This window comes from Aythya ferina (assembly GCF_964211825.1).
Source record: "Aythya ferina genome assembly, chromosome: 9".
Taxonomy (NCBI): domain Eukaryota; kingdom Metazoa; phylum Chordata; class Aves; order Anseriformes; family Anatidae; genus Aythya; species Aythya ferina.
Window position 1 is genome coordinate 3032731 of NC_140305.1, and position 23939 is coordinate 3056669.

The 23939-nt window shown below is 38.1% G+C and overlaps 2 long non-coding RNA genes across 5 annotated transcripts in view; both read right to left on the reverse strand.

Moving 5' to 3' along the window:
- The window catches only part of LOC311441775, a 333528-nt gene that overhangs the window by 150071 nt on the left and 159518 nt on the right, over positions 1 to 23939 (reverse strand). The window lies entirely within an intron of this gene.
- LOC311441773 overlaps positions 1 to 23939 on the reverse strand; it is a 117768-nt gene that overhangs the window by 9736 nt on the left and 84093 nt on the right. For 2 of the 4 annotated variants that reach the window (XR_014696206.1, XR_014696207.1), the window contains exons 1-3: positions 20678 to 21238; positions 20097 to 20272; positions 599 to 702 (exon numbers count right to left, since the gene is read on the reverse strand). This is a non-coding gene — a long non-coding RNA (uncharacterized lncRNA). Of the gene's footprint in view, positions 1 to 598; positions 703 to 1378; positions 1502 to 20096; positions 20273 to 20677; positions 21239 to 23939 lie in introns of those variants that run through there. The other 2 variants (XR_014696205.1, XR_014696208.1) reach the window with 2 other exon arrangements.

Sequence of the window (23939 nt, forward strand, 5' to 3'; positions counted from 1 at the left end):
GCTCAGTATGCATACTGAATCAAGAGAGGACTTTTTTTTTTCTTTTTTTCTTTCTTTCTTTCTTTCTTTTTTTTTTTTTTTTTTCTTTTTAGCAAGTGAGGAAAAAGCATTTTTTAGGGTTTTTACCCTTCTTTGTAATGCTCTATTTGCACACACTGAAACCAATGAAATTTTTATATTCTTTTATATTTACAACCCAATTATAATGTTTTTGTTATAACAGACACCAAGATGACTGTATGATAAAGAAAATTAGAGTATTCTCTTTTTACCACTAATGTACTGCCTGTGAGAGGACCAGGAGGAAGTAATCTGTGTCAGTCACTGTTTTAGCCTTAAGATGTTCAAAATTAGAAAATACTTCTTCAATATGAAGGAGTAGGAAAAGTCAGACATAGATTTGCAGGTCCTCACCTATTCACGAGAGCAGAAGGCACAAGTAAACCAGGGCATTGTTTAAAACTGTATCCTTAAAACAGGGTTAGCAAGAGAGAAAAGGTGCCAAAGCAAAATCAAACTGAGCATAACAAGGATTGAAGAGCAAGCTTATTGGAACCAGTAAGTAGCTTGTGTAGGGTAAATTTAAATTTTTTCTTACCTCATTTTGCCAGCTTTCAATGTATTTGTATTTACTCATCCACATCTGAATTTCACTTTACATTTCCATTTACTTATTTCTTGTACTCCCTTTTCACAGACTCTCTGAAATGGAATACAAATGCAAAGTAAGTAGTTGAATGACTATTAAAATATTTCTAACCAAATAACTTATTATTCAAACTCAAGTTTCTAACTAAATTATTTCTTCTCCCTCACTTGCTGTAAACTAGGAGAAAATCAGTTGTTTTAGTTCCAGTTACAGGCCTCTGCTTAAGAAATATCTATTTAATTTATATACTTGCTAAAGCAGCACATTGGTGGCTTAGTCTCTGAAAATGTCTCCTCCTTCAATCAAGATTTTTCAGAAGAGTGGGATTATCATCAGTGAACAGGGATTTCCAGTGTTGATTCAAAAAGATATATGTGAGACACTTGGACACTTGAACTGAGAAAGCTGCTGGTATAGAGCAAGACTCATGGAATCATAAAATTTGTAATTAATGTTATCTGAAATGAATCTGAGATCAACAGAGCCCTTCTCCTGCCAAAAGACTTTCCTATAAGAGAATCTCAAATTCCATTGTCCAAAATAATTTTAAATTACCTCATACATCTACATGTTCCCTAGCAGCATTTCATGTTGTTTAACAGGGTACAACATGAAGAATGAATTTTCTCTACTAATCAGTCTAAAGTTATCTGTACTTGCTTTCATTGTCTCCTTAGATTAATTCAGGTCATCCTAAATGAGTTTCCATGGTTACTACCAGCAACATACCTCCTGATAACAACGTCTTCTGTGAAGCTTCCCATTGGTATTCACTCCTTTTCAGAATTTTCAATGCATTGTTGCAGTAGACAATAAGTTAGGCATTGAAAAGGTAAAAATGTTGCAAGAACCAGAAGGATTGAAAACAAAAAAACAACACTTTAAGAAGATCATCATATTTGTGCCTGAAAAAATAAAATAAAATAAAATAAAATAAAATAAAATAAAATAAAATAAAATAAAATAAAATAAAATAAAATAAAATACTAGAGCAGACATGTATCCTTCCAATGTTTTATGGAGACAATAAACCAAGAACTGGGTAATATGTTCTGATCATCTGGTTTAGACAGACTTAAAATACTTGTCTGGCAAAATTATTGCTTTATATAACAGTTTGTTCTTTTTGTTGTGATTAATGACCTTGCTAGTTTCTAAGTAGCAACAGTTCCTACAGCTACACTGGAGAAAGCACATTTTTTGGAACTGCTGTTACCTGCTGGTAAGAAAATGACCATCCTGCCAGTGCGCTTTATAGAATCCAAATAAATCCTGTCCCAAACTAGAAAGTGCTTAGTGCAGCATTTAAATAAGTAAGAATTTTGAAGTGTCCTGTTCTTGTTTTTCTATCTCATTTGCACTACATTACATGTGAATCTTCAGACAAGATAAATTGATTTTGTTTGAAATTAATTTACTGTCTAAACACATATTTTTACCAGATACCTCTGGAAGCAATGATACTTCCTCTTGACTCCTTCTGGTAGCTCAGATGGTTTTTACAGCTTGATTTTTTTATTTTTTATTTTATTTTTTTTTTCATGCTCAGTGCAGTAGAAGTACATTGTGTGCACATCTTTTAGTGTTTTATTTTTTTAATTTACAGATCTTGGTCACAGAACAAGGATGCATGAAAATATAGCTTTGTTTCACAAGTATAAAAATGAAAATTTTAGTCTTCAGATAAGGAAACTGAATAAAATTTGACTGCTGTAGAAGTCTGATTTTTGTTTTAAATATATATTTTTTCTGTCTAAAACAGAAGCAGAAAGCTGGCAGACCTATTTTGTGTCCAGAAGACAAGCTTCTTTGAAATGTGATGGTTAAACACAACACTCAGCCCACAGCTACCACTTCTTTAGCAGTTTCCTACAGCAAGTAATAGGCAGAACAACATCTATAACCAAGCACAAAATACAGGTCCAACCTGTGCTTCAACTGGATCAGGGCAAAGGAACATTAGGCAAAGCACTGGAGTTTCCACACTTTTTAAAAGATGTCTTCATACATTTAGCTTTTGTTTGGAAAATAGGAGGGACTAGAAAAATAATTGCCAGGTCACCATTCTTTGAATGAAGAAAGAGAACCGATCTTTAAGAGTTTTAGGAAATTTATCATAGGAAAGAAGTTGTTTTATTTCCAGTTGCCAAAACTTAAAGCTGCAAAAATCTCTTAAAACATGCATGGGACAAAAAATGCTGAAGTGGTAGCTGGATTTTGAGAGAGCATCCGCCAGAGATTTGTATTCAATTGTATGAACTGGACATATGGATTGAGTTACATTATTTGAAAAGAGTTTGGCAAGCAGAAACTGAACTTCTATAAAAGCCAAGGAATACTATGCAGAGGAGCCAGGAAGACAAAGTCTTTTAAACTGAGGTAGAAAGTGAAAGAAAACAAGATCAGAGAGTTGTGACATGTTGTGTCCTATAATAAAGGACAGTGAAAGTAAGTTTCTCAGAGCACTCTTGAATAAATCTTAGAGCTTAGTGCCATATTCCAAAAATAAATGAGAAAAATCTGTGTACAAGAAGGTTAACAGCCAGTCTGTTACTATAAACATTTGGTTTTGTTTCTAAACCCTATTATTGTGGTTTTGGGTTGTTGGTTCTTCTCTTTTTTTTTTTTTTTTTTTTTTTTAAGAAACATTTCACTGTATTGGGCCAAAGAAAATTCCACTAGCAACAAAGACAATTCAGAATTGAGTAAGGTCCCTTTAGCAAACACCAGAGGCTCTTCCAGTGAACTGTAGGTAGAGTGGGCACAACCTTCCCACCAGAGAGACAGTCCACATTTCAACAGCTTCTTCTCCCCATTATATCAGCCCTGGCTTTATGTCATTATATCAGGTCTGGCTTTCACTTGTGACTTCTTACTTCCTGAGCCTTTAGTTTGATTTTTATTCTTTGTGCCAATATTTTCTTCTCTTCCCCAGCTTCTGTCTGGTGTTGCACGAGTGTGGATGTTCTTATGTTCTTTCCCAAGCTTTCTGGCTCTGGAGGGAGGTGAAGGATTTTATGCATATCTTTTCATTTGCACAGATGTTACTGGCAGAATGATTATCTTACCGGCTCCACTACTCGACTACTGCTCAGAATGGTGCAGGCCACAAACTCTCCTTTACAGCTAGATCTTCATGGTATTTCCTTATCAATGAAGTTTAAAAATGTAAAGGTCAGTGTAAAGCTAATATTATCTGGTCACAAGCTTATTGTGCACCCAACAACCGCTTCAAACATAACCCAAATCCCATGTACCAAAGTCTGAACATCTCTAAGTAGATCTTTTTGTACTAGCTGCTAAATTACTCCTATGAGCCTCCAGTCATATCCCTTGGGCCAATGACGCAGAGTCTACAGTTTTTCAATAATTACATGCTTGTCATTTTTTCCTGCAATCACCGTCAAAGAAGTCTAAAAATGGTAAAAATTCCAGGATCCTCAAAACGGCACTGTAAGAGAAGTCTGAGAAAAAAAAAATAAATAAAATAAAAAAGGTTTGATGCTTTCAGTCTGATTACCTCTGACTAACTACAGACTAAAATTAACCGTGGGTTTAATATGAATTCGTAAAGTTTGTCTGTACATTGTTTCTTCATGCAACTGTGGGCTCAGGACTTCTACAAAAAGACAGAGACATGGAGAAAGACAGTTAAGGAAACAGGACCAGCAGTACCCAATGTAAGTTTGAGGAGCTGTGACGCACCACAGGAAAAGTACAGAGCAAGTTTGGGTGATGACTTTGATCAACTCTATCTTTGACTTTTAGTCAGTCTTTGTAATTATTGTTATTTTCTTTCATTTTATTGTGGTTTTTCAAAACGTATCTGCACTTTACAAATGCTATTTTCCTCAGCTGAAAGAATCACAGAATCACAGAATTTCTAGGTTGGAAGAGACCTCAAGATCATCGAGTCCAACCTCTGACCTAACGCTAACAGTCCCCACTAAACCATATCCCTAAGCTCTACATCTAAACGTCTTTTAAAGACTTCCAGGGATGGTGACTCCACCACTTCCCTGGGCAGCCTGTTCCAATGCCTAACAACCTTTTCGGTAAAGAAGTTCTTCCTAACATCTAACCTAAAACTCCCATGACGCAACTTTAGCCCATTCCCCCTCGTCCTGTCCAAACAAACAAGCAGAGAACCAAGCCAAAAGCACAACTCCAAAGTACATATTATTCCCAGCTATACATTCAGAAGGCAGAAAGAAAATGAAGTTGACCATGTTTTTATGGTGTTTCATCTAAGCCTTCCAACCCAACCAATGCCTGTTACTGTCTACACACCTACCCAGGCAAACATACACCAGTCTCCAACAAGCCCAGGTTCCTGGGAAGCTGAAGGAAGTGCTTTGCCAACAGGGTCTGGACACCTGAGCTGCCTTCCCTATGAAAGGTTCACACTAAAGTGAAAGAAAAAATACTGTTAAACAGAGGATCCAAGACCATAAAATCTCAACTTTGAAGCAAGCACCATAATATTGATGCATTATCTATAAAAAAAAGATCAGCTATTAAATTAAACATTTAGTAGGCTACATTTCTTTGAATATCCTTGAAATGATATAACCAAGAGTCTGTGGTACTTCAAAAACAGCACTTTTACAACATTTTGGCATTTTAAACAAAACTGCCCTGAAGTTTTTAAGAGCCTAAATATGCCTAGAGATTAATTAACTTCACTTTAATGCTTTTCCAGCAATTATTTATATGTAGTGCAGGGAATCACTCAATAAATAAGAGATGCTGTGTCCAACAGTGTAAGACCTTCTTACCTTAAATCACAGGCAATAGAAAACAGTGTGAAATTCCTCTCTACCTCCCCTAAGAGCACTATTACCAAGTGTAATGTTAGAGCTGACTGTAGAAACTTTAGGTTTCCATGCTGCCACCACAGTCACCTTAATAGTTCAGAGACTACTGTGTTAGTAATTCCATGGCACTGACTGCTATAATTTGGTTTATATAAAAAGAGATACTATAACATGTCAGTGGTGAAAGTAAGAGGAGACTCATGCCCAGGACCAACAGCATTTACAATTAGAAAGTTACAGGGACAGGCAGAGCAGATGTACTCAAACACAGAAACCACCTGGCAAGTGTCACTTTACAGTCCAGCATGTGCAGAAATGTTTTCACACAGAATCACAGAATAGTCTAGGTTGGAAGAGACCTCCAAGATCACCTAGTTCAACCTCTGACCTAACACCAACAAGTCTTCCACTAAACCATATCACTAAGATCAACATCTAAACGTCTTTTAAAGATCTCCAGGGATGGTGACTCAACCACTTCCCTGGGCAGCCCATTCCAATGCCTAACAACCCTCTCAGTAAAGAAGTTTTTCCTAATATCCAACCTAAACCTCCCCTGGTACAACTTTAGTCCATTCCCCCTCGTAATGTCACCAGGTACATGTGGGAGAACAGACCAATCTCCACCTTGCTACGGTCCCCTTTAATGTACCTATACAGTGCAATAATGTTGCTCCTGAGCCTCCTTTTCTCCAGGCTGAGCAATCCCAGCTCCCTCAGCTGCTCCTCGTAAGACTTGATCTCCAGAACCCTCGCCAGCTTTGTCACCCTTCTCTGGACTCGCTCAAGCACCTCCATGTCCTTCTTGTAGCAAGGGGCCCAAAACTGAACACAGTACTCGAGGTGCGGCCTCACCAGAGCCGAGTACAGGGGGACGATCACTTCCCTAGCCCTGCTGGCCACACTGTTTCTTATGCAAGTCAGGATGCTGTTGGCCTTCTTGGCCACCTGAGCACACTGTTGGCTCATATTCAGCTATCAACCAATACTCCCAGGTCCTCCTCTGCCTGGCAGCTTTCCAACCACTCATCTCCCAGCCTATAGCTCTGCTTGGGGTTGTTGTGCCCCAGGTGCAGGACCCGACACTTGGCCTTGTTGAACTTCATACAGTTGGCCTCAGCCCATCAATCCAGCCTACCCAGATCCTCCTGCAGAGCCTTCCTACCCTCGAACAGATCGACATACGCACCTAACTTGGTGTCATCTGCAAACTTACTGAGGGTGCACTCGATCCCCTCATCCAGATCATCGATAAAGATGTTAAAGAGGACTGGCCCCAGTACTGAGCCCTGGAGGACGCCACTAGTGACTGTCCTCCAGCTGGATTTGACTCCATTCACAACTCTTTGGGCCCGGCTATCCAGACAGTTTTTAACCCTACGAAGTGTATGCCAGTCCAAGCCATGAGCAGCCAGTTTCTTGAGGAGAATGTTGTGGGAAACGGTGTCAAAAGCCTTACTGAAATCAAGGTAGACCACATCCACAGCCTTTCCCTCATCCACTAAGTGTGTTACTTTGTCATAGAAGGAGATCAGGTTCATCAAGCAGGACCTGCCTTTCATAAACCCATGCTGACAGGGCCTGATCCCCTGGTTGCCCTGTAAGTGCTGCGTGATGACACTCAAGATAATCTGCTCCATGAGCTTCCCTGGCACTGAGGTCAAACTGACAGGCCTATAGTTCCCTGGGTCTACCTTCTAGCCCTTTTTGTAGATGGGCGTCATGTTTGCTAGCTGCCAGTCAACTGGGACCTCCCCTGATAGCCAGGACTGTTGATAAATGATGGAAAGTGGCTTGGCCAGCTCCTCTGCCAGTTCTCTCAGTACCCTCAGATGGATCCCATTCGTCATTCCCTATCGACTTGCGTACATCCAAGTGCCGTAGCAGGTCACCAAACATTTCCTCATGGATTATAAGGGCCACATTCTGTTCCCCATCCCCTTCCACCAGCTCAGGGTCCTGGGTATCCAGAGAAAAACTGGTTTTGCCGCTAAAGACTGAGGCAAAGAAGGCATTAAGCACCTCAGCCTTTTCCTCATCTCTTTTAACTATGTTCCCCCCCACGTCCAGTAAAGGATGGAGATTCTCCTTAGTCCTCCTTTTTGTATTTATGTATTTATAAAAACATTTTTTGTTATCTTTAACTGCAGTAGCCAGTTTGAGCTCCAGATGAGCTTTGGCCTTTCTGATTTTGTCCCTGCGCTGCCTCTCAACTTCCTTGTAGTCCTTCTGAGTGGCCCGCCCTCTTTTCCAAAGATTATAAACTCTCTTTTTTCTCCTAAGCTCAAGCCACAACTCTCTGTTCAGCCAGGCTGGTCTTCTGTGCCAGCTCATCTTTGAGCACGTGGGGACAGATGGCTCCTGAGCCATTAAGATTTCCTTCTTGAAGAGCACCCAGCCTTCCTGGACTCCTTTGTCCTTCAGAACCACCTCCCAAGGGACTCTGCCAACCAGTGTCCTGAACAGCTCAAAGTCAGCCCTCTGGAAGTCTAAGGCAGCAGTTTTACTGATCCCCTTCCTGACTTTGCCAAGAATAGAGAACTCTACCATTTCATGGTCACTCTGCTCAAGACAGCTCCGGACCACCACATCTTCCACCAGTCCATTTCTGTTTGTGAACAGAAGGTCTAGCAGGACACCTCCCCTGGTAGGCTCACTAACCAGCTGTGTCAGGAAGCTATCTTCCACGCTCTCCAGAAGCCTCCTAGACTGCTTTCTCTGGGTTGTGTTGTGCTTCCAGGATATGTCTGGGAAGTTGAAGTCTCCCACAAGAACAAGTACTGACAATTACACAACTTCTGTCAGCTTCCTGTAGAACTCCTCATCTGTCTCCTCACCCTGGTTCAGTGGTCTATAACAGACCCCCACCTGGATGCTTGCCTTGTTGGATGACTTCATAAGTGATGAAGTTTACAGCAGCACTGGAATCATATCTTTTTACTACACAAGAAACTAGCTGCAACAGCAGCTGCAGGACAAAACTTCGTCTGCTGGTTGACTACACCCTTCTGAAAGGTGAAAAAAATGCTCAGATATTCAGATTTTAAAACTAGGATATGTGCTGCAGGATATTCATTGGTGTTGCACTTTCATTTACTAAGACAAGTGCTTCATATTTATATTTGGCTCTTGGACAAAGATTCCATTAAAAAGATTACCCCAAAACAAACAGTGAGAATAACTATCCCACATAAATCTCCATCTCCCTCTAAGTTACAGATAGCATAAAACCTATGGAACATTTCTCACTTTAAAAAACAAAAACAAGAAAAAAAATGTTGTCCCTGCTGTATAACAAAGCAGAGGTGGAAGAACTTCAAAAATAAATAGACTGCTTACCCCTCAAATAAGCAAAAATGGTCAGTATGAGAAGTGTCATACTCATACCATATGCCAAATAGACTCTTGTCTACTCTCCTCATTTCTAAATGAACTCTCAGATTTATTTTACACACTGCTCAAAAAAGATCAGCAATTTTCCCCTTGACTGCACTAAAGGCCTCAGAATCAGAAATATGAATCCTACGTGAGACTGTTCCCTGTTTTCCTTCATTATTTAGTCTGTGGTTTTCCCATGAGGACTAAGCTGGAATGCTTTGTCCCAGAAACAGGCTGAAGACTGACTTGGGACGGTTCAGGAAAGCTGTTTATACCAAACTTTTTTCCCAGTGTAATACACCCTTCGATCGGTCACTGGAGGTGGTAAATAACTTATAATCCCTGCTCAGCTGTGAGAGAAGCGAGTTGCCATAAAGTTGCTAATGTAGTTTGAAAATTCATGTGGCACTAATAAGAACCAGCTTTTGCCACAGCAGTGACAACATGAAGGAAAGTCAGGACCCCCAGTCCGTAGCGAGCAACAGCGTTTTTCTCCTGCAGACATTATGTGCAACTTGGGACAAGAGAACAGACCCTGCTACATGATTCCAAGACTTTCTGGTGCATGTGGGAGAAAGGATGAATTTGACATGGCAACATCAGGAGGGAAAGGATAAGGGTTAAGCCCAGATGGACAGTGACATTTATTCTGATGCTTGAAACTGAGGTCTGTTTAGATTACAGACCAGGTTTCACAGCATCAACATCCTTCAGTCATTCTTGAATTAAAACAGAACTGGCAGGAATTTGACCTGGGTGATTAACTCCCAAAATTTCAATGTTATTACAGTTTAAAGAAGAAAATAAGTACAGCTGAAATGAAAAAGCTCTGGCTGTAACTGAGAACTAAGTCAAATGTGCCACTGCTGTGAGCCCCTGAAGCCCTTGAGGCCATGGTGACGATCTGTGCTTGCACTCGTTGGAGGCGTTGTAAATCCAGCCTGCCCAGGGGAGTGTTGTTCTGAGTTCAATGGATCAAATTAGAATTTACTGTCTTCAAAGCAGATTTACTAGGGGACTAATGGGTTTTCAGCATTTCAAGCTCCCTCAGTGACACTTCCTTGAAGTGTATACAGGATTTCTGGGAAAACGGCATGCAAGTCAGGTAACTGTGGTGGTGGATCTGAACTTCTACAAAAAGCCTGGTCCTTGTATGTCTCTGCAGATGTACTCTACAGAGATAAACTGACTGCACATGTAAAAGATGTCCTGATGTTTCTGGATTATATCCATGAATACAGATATTTTATTTCTTGTGGATACATGTCTCCTGAGATGTATCTCTTCAGATATGCTCTCTCATTTTCTCACTCAGTACAGAGGGAAATGAAATGCAAAATAGGTGTGGATTTCTGTCTACGCAGGTTTGCAGCCTCAGGTCTGTAATGACTGAAGTTTCTGTAGTTCACATTACGAAAGACACAAGCATACACTAGGGAGAGTCAAAGAGCTACAAGCTCTCAATAATAACCATTCTGGAAGGGGACAAATGTAGTAAAACTGATTTTGCAGGCCATCTTTCCCAAAACACAGAAGGCTGGTATTTTCCATACTCTCTGGTCTACTACACAATCACCCTGGCAACATCAGCATACTAGAGAGATACATTAAAATTGCTTAAAAGAACACTTTTTTTCTAGTGTTTTAGGTAGTTTAGAGTCTCAACCACAAATTCACTGCAGCTCTGCAAGCTGAGATGAAAGGTGCAAAAAGCTTTAATACAAATCTAGAAGTACCAAAGGAAAATTCCCTGTCAGCAGCAAAGTACTTGCTGGCAGAGAGGGTTCACACTCAAGTCACAGGACTGCAGCTCCCAGGGCCTGGCAGGGGAGCACAAGTGTCCCTGTCCCACCTCCACCTTCTGATGGCCCCTGAGCCTTGGGGTCACTTCTACCCTGAACTGTCTGAAGGCTGTCACTTTCCTCCTCTTCTTTCCATGCTCCATTGCTTTCTGATGGAATTCAGATCTGCTTCACCCCACCCCTGCCTTCCACACTATACTGCAGAGCTATGCTCACTAAGTGAAGATGTTTCCTTTTCCAAGGGGTAACCTCTGGGACCCTTTCTGGGTCTTTAATAACCTTTACCATGCCAGAACAGCATAAAGGAGGCCACTGACTTACTTTCAATATTTATTTCTACAGAATGACCTTTTCTTTTGCTTTATAAGTTTTACACTGCTTATTCCATCTATTCTCTAAGCCTTGTACCAAAGCTGGAAAAAAAAAAAAAAAGAGGAGGGTGATGACACAAGCAAAGATCTGGCATCCCTAATATTTAATAAGGCAGAAAGAGCTCATTTGTTAGTCCCTTATCTCACAAAATAAGAAAATCTTTCTTTTTTTTTTCTCCCCCCCAAAAAAAACAAAACCAAACAAATAAACAAACAAACAAAAAAACCTGTCTGCTTAAAAGGTAGGACAGAAGGAATACAGCTGGCTGTGGATATAACTATCTACCTACTCTCCCCTCAGTCTGCTAGGAAGGACATCTAATTCAAACGTCAGGTTTGGTCTTTGCAATAGATATAATTAGATATATAATAGATATAATAGAGTTTTTGTTGAGCTTATCAGTACACCTTATGCTACCTATTTATGAACATGTTTTCATAACCGCTGTTTAAGTAGCAGCAGAACTCCATAAATGTGCTTTTTTTTTTTTTTTTTTTTAATTAAAAAATATTACATCTGTTCATGAATAGCTTTACCTGACTTTATTGGAGGTCAGTCAAGTCCTCTTTTTTATAACTCCACTATATTCTTGGAAAGCTTATAGAAACTTTTAAAATCTTTTACATTTTCCCTTGTGATTTAACATTTATTTAGCCTGTTATTTTATTGGTTTTACTGTAAACTTATTTTATTTTCACAAAGGATTCAGAAATAAACTCTTGCGAAAAGTCCCTACATGAACATTTTCAAAAGGGCAGCCAAAGCTGACCCCAATTATATTTTTCCTATGATTTGTATGATACAAATGAGCAATACCTGGGAATTAATTTTTTATCTCTTTGACAGCAATTGCAGCATATCCAGACTGCACCTATTTGATATCCTAACCTACAAAAATAATGATTAAACATCAAACTACTTACCAAATCAGTGTATTCAAGCTACTTGAGGACTGTTTACAGCACAAAAGGAGAGAAATAACAAAATAATTTGTCACTGTCGTATCTCTGTTTCTTTTACCTTTTCTTGAGGTATATATATGTTTCTGTCCTGTGGAGTGGGCTATGGTAAGGTCTGTACCTCCTTTAAATTGGAAGCTGGTTATGAGTAGACAAGTTGGTGCTGAATGCTAATGCCAATCAGGGCTTTCTGCTTCACTCCCTTTTCAGCACCTGATTGCTCAGGGAGCAGCTTTCTGTACCATAGCACTTACTGCCTCTCCTGCAGTGACAGTGATTTAAAATGACTCCAATGACTCAGACATTTCTTCTGAGTCTCTCTCGAGGCCTGATTACAGTGCGGAGACATAAAGCTACAAAATAACCCCCCACTTAATTTAAGCCAACAACACTGACTAAAGTCAAAGGTGTGGTTGTCTTAAAAAGTTGTATGTGCCCTGGCTGCCTATGAATGATGGCTCCATTACCCCATCTTTCCAGTTCAATTCAAAGCTAGTCTGGTGTAAAACATGGCAGAAAGGCAATGATCCACCACAGCACTTAAGCATTTCTTGTTTACAGTTCCTGCATTGTTCCACTGAAGTTAATGTTACTCTTCTCCACATTTAGACTTATGGGTATGTAGTTTGTCAGTTAGCCCTTATCTGGATTTCAGACTTTTGACACCTCCTGCAATGTTCATGCATATTGTCAGAGTATATTTAAATACAGTTGCAAAATCAGGTTTGTTCTAGATGGTATTTCTAAGTGTAAAGGTAAAGCAAAAAATATACAGTGATCTTGATTGGGATAGAATGTCTGCATCATGTTTTAAGGAAAAAAAGTGAGATTAGTCTGACTTTTTCTTTTTCTCCTCCCAATATCCATTCTAGCCAATTTTTACATTGCTTTTGTTTTGCAGTCTAATAAATCACAGTTAGCTATGTAGGTTGATGTAATGTTACTGTAATGGTCTGAGACAAGTGCTGGTGTGTTAGTTATGAAGATGAGAGTGTGTAGGCAAGGACTCATTAGTGTTAACTAATGCATCCTCTAACAAAATCACACACAACTGAGAGGAATATAAGTATATAAGTTACCAAAGCCTTACAGCTCATTGCACTGACATAGTGGTCTTTAAGGGAAGCTTTGTGGCTTTTTTTTTTTTTTTTTTTTTTTTTGATTGAACATAACTATTTACTGCCTTCCTTGCTTTTAAGAGGCAACAGTCCCGGAGTATGTTTCTGAACTGAGCTGTTTTAAAGACCTGACTTTTATATGGAGTAAAAGCCAGATTTACCTGGGAGTGATCTAAAATACACTCTTACTATGCTGCATCAGCAGTAAAATGATGTGATCCTGCAGAGATATACAGGTGTATTTTTTGGAATCTGTGAGACTTCATAGCACCAATGAAAGCCCTTAACAGCTAAATGAAGTAGGTCTTCGTACTTCAAAAAACAATCAATCCCTTGAAGACCTGAAGGAAAGCACAGGTGAGCTTTGTTTTCTGCTGAGGCTGAGAAACACAACAGGTTACAGGGAGAAAGCTGGTGTGAGCAGCTATCATCTCATTAATACATTGTTTCCCCTTCATTTCGTAGTTTCCCTATAGCTATGAGCCCTTCTGATTGTTTGTTTAAGGGTACTTTTTTCTCCAGATTCAGTGATCCTCTCTACCTTCCCATGTGAGAAGGATCCTCTGCAAGGGGAGTATTGCAGCTATTTAATTTTTGCATTCTTTGTTGTATGTCGTATTCTTCTCAGAAGTCAGTGGGTCAGAAGAAGAAGAGAGGAGGCTGCATCTTTTCTGGAGAGCTGCTGAGCAAATTCAGGGGAAGAAATTTCAAGAGTCTTCAGGGACAGTGTGGGCTGACCTGGAAGCTGGATCCTGAATGTTCGCTGCAGATCAGAAAGTTGTGGAGACTCAACTGCTAATCATAGAAGCAACAGGCAGCTTGCAAAGACTGTCATAGCCACATGACACTGATTTACAAACCCTTTTTAGTTCCATTTTCTCTTTTTTTTTGTTTTGAATTTTACTTATTAAATAAGTTTGAGATTTTAGTCTAACAAGATCTGCTTCTAAGTTCTACTCGAATCTGTCCCCCAGGGGTATAAAGATCTGGCCAAGCACACAACATTACAAAACATTTCCAGAAAACACTGTCCTGGCAATGAAAGAAGAGGAAAGCTGAGGCTCAAAACATAAATAAATTCAAAAGTTGCAAAAGTGAGAGACCTCATGGAGTATGCTTTGGGCACAAGAGATCTAGATACAATTTTCAACTTCAACATGTTAAGCCATTTTGTAATCTATGCCTCCACCTATACACTGGTAGTGTGTTCCACTTCTTTGGCTTTTTTTTTTTTTTTAGTTACTAACATGAATAATGCTATTAATTTACTAGTTGACATTCATCGGAAGCATTAAGAAAAATATTTTAACTGTTTGAAACCTTTACAGAGATGCAATCTCCCTTCCCCTTCAGCTTTAATTTGAAGTTGTTGAGTTGGCAGAAGTCATCTCCCAGGTGAGGTGAATTTCCCTGCTTAACTCACCCCCACAACAGGAGGAAAGAGCAGTTTCCCTGCCCTACACTAGAATGTATCTTCCTCTTTGTCCTTTTTTATTGTCATAGCTGCACATTTGATAATTTCTTTTTCCTGCCAAAATAGTCTTGCCCTACTTTGAAGAATACCAGTTGGGACTGTGGGCCGGTAAGAACACTGACAAACTCGGAGGGAATTAAAACAAGCACTGCAGCACGCACATTACACACAAAATGAGCCACCTTCAGAGAGCTGGCTGACCCAGCATTAGCTAATGTATACATTAAATTTCACTGGAACAGGCTGCCCAGGGAAGTGGTGGAGTCACCATCCTTGGAAGTCTTCAAAAGACGTTTAGATGTAGAGCTTAGGGATATGGTTTAGTGGAGGGCTGTTAGCGTTAGGTTGGAGGTTGGACTCGATGACCTTGAGGTCTCTTCCAACCTAGAAAATTCTGTGATTCTGTGATTCTGTAAATAATTAGGATAAAATATTAGCAGGATATATGGAGTAACATACCAGATAAACCACATACCAGCATAAATAAATGAGACTTCAACAGTAATAAAGTATATAAAGAAGGATACCTTCACGATTAGCAAAGTAATGTTATATTCAGTCTGTTTTCCTTGAGGACTCATTTGAGAGTTAAAGTTAGAAAACTAACCCTGATATGTCATCTTGATTGAATATAGTTTAATTCTTGCTTCTCTATGTGTGACTGGAAAGCTATGTTTTCTTTAGCAATTCCTCCTAACCCAGACAGTTTGCAGTAGAAAATAATTTAAGATATAGTTGATTCCTGGAAGACCAGTTCTCATGAAAGCAGGCCTTCCTACACTGTAAGGTTTTTATAAAGGCACAAAGTAGATCATGGCAGAACTGGGTTGACTTTCTGCACCCTAATGAACCATTACTATAAATGCCCATTGATCAGTAATAAGTGCAAAGTATGAAAAACATGGGAAACCCTTCCCTCCTCCCCAAATCCCTGTCATAACAACCCACCCCATTTTTATTAAAAATACGAGGATATGTTTCTTACACACACACACACAAGAAGTAAAATAAAGATAAAATTAAAGTATTAAAATCTCTCCTTTCTTTTAAGGAACAGAGTGAATTGATGCAACAGTTGGCTGTCAAAGAGGAAGGGAACAAAATCTTAATGGAAGTAAAATAATTTATAATCTGATTGATTTTGGTCATCATCCTCTCATTTTGTAAACCAACAGAAGCAGAACATAACATGGAAGCTGCCATAGGGCTCAAGAAAAACTGAATATCAATTCTACAGCTGATAAAAAATGCTCCTGGTGAAGACCTCCCTGGACTAGCAAAGAGCTCCACTTACTGGCAGACGCAGTCGCTGAATTATTGCTTCCCACTTAATTATGGAGCCAAAAGTAAGCAGCAATAAATCAGCTCCCCAGTCAATCAACCCAGCATAAGGAATTACATTGCTTAAAAGTACCTGATGACAGCTCACATGCTTTCAAAATATACTTCCTGCTTTGAAATGAAACTTCTATCATGAACAAGTACATAGAAAAAATGTAAAGTGGCACTTAAGCAAAGCAGCGAATCAGAGTGAAGGATGATGCAAAGCCCACTGGAATCTTTCACTTGCCATCAATAATTCTTGGCTCAGCTCCGATATGAAAGTAAGGCTGAGATTTTGACACTATCAGTAATTTCTTTACTATATCCCCAGACTATTAAAGACTGATACGTTGACATTTACTGGTCAAAAAAATCAATTCAGATTACGCATATATTTTGCATATCCTAGTGTGAGATGAATGTAAGATACAGATTTTTTTCCCTGATAGTGTAATGCTGCATAAAAACATGCCCTTTTTTGTTGATTTTTTTTTTTTTAAATTACCTTTATTTTTCATTATAACATTATGCTTTTCACCTTTGAAGCAAAGTTGAACATGGATAGTGATTTTATCCAACACTTCTTCAAAAGTACCTCATCAGTGTTCATGTGGATGAACTTACATTTCATGGTGTATAACAGGATATTTTGCATATAATGAATGATCAAAACCAATTTTGTTCTATGCCAGAAGTAAATATAAATGTATACCGTTCTTTACATTCATTTCATTAAAAAATAGAATTGATTTTTCTAATGTTTGGGAGGATCTTGTGTAATAACATATTGATAACACTTCCTAATACTTTCCTAGGTAGGGGATAAGAATGACAAATTTTTGGAAAAATAGCACAAGAACTAGAGCTGAGCTAAAAATATTTTAAAGGACATCAATCATAAACCACTTATGTACTCAAATTATACAACCCTAATTATGAAAAGCGCAAACATCACTAAGAACAAATTTACCCAATGAATTTTACCAAGATCACTAGACAAACATTCTTATTTTTCTGATTAGCTGTCTAAATTGGTTTGACGTTTTGTGGCAAGTTTTTTTACTCGATCAAGGTCAGACTGTAAAACATTACTTGTACTTCATCCCCTTTACTCACAAGTTGCTTTTTCACAGTGAACACTGATAACCTGGAGTGTTATCTCTATCCTTTAGTCAAAGCACACACCCCAATAAGCAGATTGTCCTGAATGAGTTATTGGAGTAACATGCTCTCAGGCTGAGGAAGCATTAAACGTGCAAAATTCATCACAGTGTTCAAAAGGCATGAACTTAAAGATAATTTAAGAAGTGTCATCTTAAATTTGTGCTCTGATTGCTTTCATCACAGAAGTAGCATGAAGGATTTAGAAAGTTCTGCTCGTTCCCTTGCTGTGCTGAGCACTGTTCCTTTTCACTCAAATTACTCACACTTTGGCACATTTTGTGCAGCCTGTCTTGTCTTCTAGTTACTTAAGTTTGGATTTTTCACACACATGTGCTCAGGAGTAATGCCACAGTACTTGAGGTTAGAATCAGATCCACACAGGCCTTGCTTAAATGCACATGTGAGATAATAACAGTATTCCTTTTGTCTAGCTGGTTTTATTAGCTCCTTGGCAATACTACTGCAAACAGAAAATTATCCTTCTGGTGTGTCGATCCGTGTCTAACAAGAAACACTCATCTTTTAAAAAGCAATATTCAAGGAAATAAGCATATAGGAATTAATTTAAGATTTCAAATTAATGTACAGTAAAACTCCTGCTTCATTACTCAGTCTGAAGTATGATCTGGTTTAAGGAAGAGCAAGTACAATAATTATGCAGCTTTCACCACCCAACAGAAGCATGCTGGCAAGATAATAGGCAGTAACATGAGCTTCCTTTATTTGTGGACAGAGAATTGGGAGACAGGTTTAATTATTTTTCCCTACCAAATATTATACAAATGGCCTCTAGAGGGATCCAGGCTATTGCTTTTCTGCTGAAATCTCTTAAGCATTTTTGTTATTATTACTTCTGAAAAAGTGAATCATTCAACTAGAAATAATGATGCAAACATTTCATATTAATGGGTGATGGAACTACAGAGCTCACAACTTAAGAGAAACCTTTTGAAAATCCAGCTGTTACAAAACATGGAGGGCAAGGTTCACATCCAGTAGAAGTCCAGTCCCAGGCAATCAGCTCACATCACATTTAATAAAATAAAGAAAACCATAGTATCTAGACATTTAGCTGTCTATCTGAAACTCACCTGAAGACATGATTTTGCACACTTAGGTTAGGAATGTGGTAAGAATTAGGCTCATGTTTCTGTGGAATGAAGCAGTTCTTATTTCAGCTCCTAGAACTCTAGGACAGAATTATTTCACCTGGTTTACATTTTTACTCCTATGTTTTTAATAAAGCATGCATATAAAGTTAACCAAAGGGTACGACTTTCATTCTATACTGTCTATATTCTATTTATACTACATTCTGGTTTGACCAAACAACGGACAGGTAGCTTCAAAACAGCTTCAGAATTCAGTCTAGCAAGCTTTTGGGTAGATTCTACTGAATGTGCAATTTGCATGCCATTAAATGTAATTGTAATTATAGGCATATGGAAATGCCTGGATGCACAGGTGTGATATGAAGTCATCAACATGCTCCAACTCAGTTTGCGGCAACATCTTCAGTTTCATACTCTGCTAAAAGCACATTTTCAGTGTGCCAATCAGAATACTGTATGAAAATACCAAGACAATTTCCTGATGAAAGCGTGGTTTGGCTGCTACAAGCTGAGATGGAAAAGGGTAAAAGAAAGGTTACACCAAGGCCACCTTGATCCCCACCCTTTGATGGTAACAACAGGTCACAATTCTCCCATTAGACATGATTTATTGAAACTGGAACCTCTGAACAGACTTCAGTTTGCATAATACAAGATACTACAAAGGCAGTCCAAAACCAATATGGTCTGCTGAGTTTGAATTTTCATTGAACTGTATTTGTATTTCTCTTGTCAGATTACTAATGGATGTCCTGATAGCATAAATAGTGATAGCACATCAATACAGAACAACAGTTTTGTGGCACAGGCATTTGGTCGGGGTACAGGAGGTGTCAATTCATAGAACACAGATCCACTCAAGATCCACAAAGGTATCTGCTGTTTCTGACATACCTTGTTAAAAAACATAAAATGCAAATAAATTGTCTTTTTCCTGACAATAATTTTGTAGAGATAATTTTTTAGCATCTGAGAAGTGCTTAAGTGAATAGACCACAAATTCATGTAGAAAAACTCTATAAATTCAGTCACACCTTACATATAAATGAAAGGCATGATCCTCCTCCAGAGAAGCCAATGACAGCTTTTGTTTCTAACTCAAAAGGCACATTGTGCAGTTAAAGCCTCCTACTGTTGCTTTTTGTTTTAAAATTCAGCTTGAAAATAAATGAAAAACACATTTAATTAAAAGTTCTAATATAAACCAGGCAAAGTTGCCTTATGCTTTATTGCGTGCTTCATATAACATTAGAAAAGCTGTAGAATTAAGTTTCTTCCTGAGGGTAAAATATAAAGCAAACAACCATAAACTGGAATCTAAACAAAAATTTCTCATTTTATCAAGCATGCTACTAGCTGAACTTCTTGATTACTCCTTCTACAATTTAATAATCTAGACCATGAAATATCTTCTGAACCTACTAGCTTCAAAATTGTTAGCCTCCAATGAAAAATGATAGTGTTTTTCCATGCATGTATCAAGTAATAGTACCCCTTACTAAAACAGGAACATTTCATTTATTTTCTAGCTGTTATTCCTACATAAATTTTTCTTTCCTTGTAGTTTTTGGATACTGTCTATAAAGGAAAAATAATTTGTTTTTCCCTATTTGGAATTTACAGAAGTAGTTAAAAGGTTAGGTTTTTTTTCTTTCTTTCTTTCTGGAATTTGAATCATCATTTCTGATAGTTAATGCTATACATATAAATATATGTTCCTCTTGAAAGATTTTGATAAGCAAATTCTAACCATTCCAATTCTAGTGGATTAGTGGATTTTCCCTCATGATCTCAATAGGAAAAGAAAGGTTTTTTTTTAATGTGATTTTCCAGCTCTACCTAATTAGATGAGACTCTTCACATGTCAGGTTTATGTATCTTATTGTCCACCCCCCCCCCCATAAATAAATAAATAAATAAAAGTTTACCTTACAGTGGGATTCAGAAACTTCAGACATTGGGTCTCTGCTATGTTCATCCAGAAGTCCTGAAGATCGTTCAAACCCCTTGTACCTTATCGGTTATGGTAGGCTCTATCTTAGGCCCCACATACAACCAAAGATGCAGGATTTCTCTCATCATACAGTAGCGTAAATCATCCTGGCTGGAAGAAAGGGGATATAAAATAATTTTTGTTTAGGAAAAAAAAAATCCTAAAAGTAGAGACCATTATTGTTGTGAATTCTCCAATCTGCAAAACAATCAAAAAACAGATCCAAAAGCAAATTAATGTGCTGTTACTGAAATGAAATTCAAATAATGTAACATCAAACAGCTAATAGAAGAAACAGATCAAAGAATTTACAGCAGAAGAACAAAACTATTCCTCTCCAACCTCACAGCAGAGCTAAGATAATTTTTAGTAGCACGTCTATTAATGACCATATATTTTCATTAATGAAGCTCTAAGTGCATTAAATGGCAAAAGCTGTTGGTAGCGCTTGCCTTGTGCATTGCTTAGCACATTTCCAGCACTTAGAAATTACATATGCCAGAAGAGAAAACAAACCTTATGTCCTGGTTTCAGTTAGAACAGAATTAATTTTCTTCCTAGTAGCTGGTGGAATGCTGTGTTTTGGCTTAGGATGAGAAGAGTGCTGATAACACTCCGATGTTTTAATTGTTGCAGAGCAGTGCTTATACCAAGCCAAGGACACCTCAGCCTTTTGCTCTGTCCTGCCAACAGGCAGGCTGGGGGTGCAGTAAGAGCTGGGAGGGGACAGACCCAGGACAGGTGACCCAAACTAGCCAAAGGGGTATTCCATACCATCTGACGTCATGCTAAACAATATGTAGGGGTGGCTAGCCGGGGGGAGGGGGGCCGGACTGCTTGGGGTTAGGCTGGGCATCAGTCAGCGGGTGGTGAGCAATTGCATTGTGCATCACTTGTTTGTACACATTATTATTAGTAGTACTATTAACATCATTGTACTATTATTATTATTGTTATTATTATTATTATTTTCCTGTCTTATTAAACTGTCTTTATCTCAACTCACGGGCTTCACTTTCCATTTCTCTCCCCCGTCCCAGAGAGGGAGGGGGGAGGGTGAGCGAACGGCTGCGTGGTGTTTAGCTGCCAGCCGGGTTAAACCACGACACCTTACAAAATGAATATTCCTTAAAACTGACAGGCACGTGCATATTCATTCAAAGTAAAACTTCATCCACTTCTGAAATGTGAAGTTTTTAGCTGGATGATTTCATACATTTTTAACTCTAAATAGTTACATAAAGTGTCAAGATAGTACAAACTGGTCATGAATTCATATAAAATTCACAGATAAGAATGTTTACTGAAAAGTAAACCATTTCAAAGGATTTTTTTTTTATTTAAGTATTTACCTCTTAAAGTAAAATCTATATAACCATAAACTGTTTTAATCTCAATAAATGTTTTGCTAAACACATTTTTTTTTTTTTTTTTGTCTGTTATTTAACTTCAGGAAGAATAAGGACTGCTTGGAGCAAGCCTAAAATGCCTCTCTTCTTCACTCAGCCATTACCATAACCTCAAACAGAGTAACTGACAAACTGAATAAATAACGGTATTCTAGTTTTTACCAGGTTTCATCCTTAGAGGTCTTCAAGTCAAATTTTCTTAATACAATTTTTCTTATTATAACTCTTGTTTACTTCTTAGATTTTTTTTTTTTTTTTTTTCAATATCCAACTCACCTCTACTTTAGATCTTTGCTCAAAATCTGTTAGGGTTTTTGGAAATAATCTATCGTCTCTTTCCTTTTTGGTTCACGATTTACTATGCACTGTTAACTCCCTTCCCAACGTTTACATGAAAAATGAAAAATATTTGTTATTGTGTTCCCTCACTATGCAATGGTCCTTCTTGTATTTAAAGAATGTATAGCCTATGCTCTTAAAGATGCTTTGCGATACTTCTACAACCTCTTTATGTATTAATAACATTAGTAGCTCTAGTTGTCACATAAAATCTCTAGAAAGTAGGTGCTTGTTTCCTGAAAGATTTCAGCATAACTTCTTTTTCTATATTCTCTTATCTTGTCATTATCTATTTTGTCTCCTTATCTGCCCTTTGTCACAGAATTTATATCTCCAGATGAACCCTGAATAGAGAAAAAAGGAGAGACAGAGCTATAATTTCAGAATAAAACCAAGACTGCAGATAGAAATCTTCCACAGAAGTCTAAGCTTGGTGACATAAATAATGGACAGGAGAAGAGCTTTCACATTTCCAGGAGCTCTTTTCCTCAGATATTTAACAGGACTCTGCTGTGCAGTATAAAGATACACAGCTGAGAACAAGTTCTCTTTCCCTTAAACAAACAAACAAAACATTTTTTGGGGCTCACCTGCCATTGTGACTAATCAGTTTCCTTTACCACTTTTTATCCTCAGAGAGGATGAAGTCAGAATGTGGCAGGTATTGTAGATGACCAGATTGCTTCTTTTTGATTTGGTGTCAAGCCCTAACAAATCTGCAGTATTTCTACCCACACCTACACATGTTCGAAGTTTGCCAAACAAATAATTGGATTAAAATTTTAAGAGTAGAGATTAACTTCTGGCATTTAATTTGAGCACAGCTCAAACGCTGGAGTTGAAATAGTGCCTCTTGTACATATATGCAATTTACCACCATAATACCTTTTATTCTCTTTTCATGATCCTGGGTGATTTCTTGCAAAATTCCTTGGCTATTCATTGACAAAGAATTTAATTGCACTACAATTTACATTTCACCTTCTCACATTTTGTTTTATTAGGCTTGTGCTATGTCTCTTAGGGCAGCAAGAGACAATATCCAGTAGATACATTTCCATTTTTTACTAAGTAGGAATGAGAAACTTGTGTTTTTAAAGAGTGTTCATGGAATTTTGCTGGAATCCAAGAAACCTCCAGAAAAACATCCTTGTTAACTGAAAAGTTAACAAAAGCCAAAAGTAGCTGTGATTCTGGAAGAATTGCATGGGAATTGAATTTGGAGAATTTACCTGACTGTTATTTGTGTCAGATGTGACATATCTTGTGGCCAGGTTCCTCAGTGATAAAAGGTCTGACCGAACCTTCTCTCGGCATCGTGTTTGTACCAACTTCCCTCACAAGAGGCAATTTGATACCTAATAATAAAAGTATTCAGATTTTTTACTTTTGAGAAATTACACTGTTTCACTCTTCTACCTGGCTTATTTTCAAGTATACTAATTGCTTGCATGAATATCTGTGAGACTTCAATTTATAGCAATTAGTCAATGTGTTCAAAAGCTAGTAGGGGAATATAGACAAACACTCACCCATGCGCTGGAGGACAATAAGCAGGGCACAAGTCTCATTAGGTTCAACATTGTTCAACAACGGCTTGTCTCAGAACTGGAAATCAGTTCAGAACTGAAAATCAGTGGAAATCAATCAAATTCCTTCGCTTAAATTTCAAGAGACTCATTCAGGTAAAGTATACTCTAGAGCTACTAAACAACTGCAAAAGGGTGTTTTTGCTGGTCTGCCAGAAAGACATTTCTATTTCCTGGAATCAAGATGGACTGTAAAAAAGCAATAGACTTGCATCAAATAACAGAGATCATGAAGCAGTTTGTTTCTAATGATTAAGTCATAAAAAGTTCATGGGAGCATATTAAGCCTTTAAGCCAGTCAAAATGTTTTCTTTGCCAATAGAAAAAAAAATCTTTCTTTTCTCCAGTCAGAAAACCAGCTAATTTCAATGGCGTTTGCTAGGGAGCAGTCACTCCATATCTGACTGCCATGTGTCTTTGTAATAAAACAAACTGAATAAA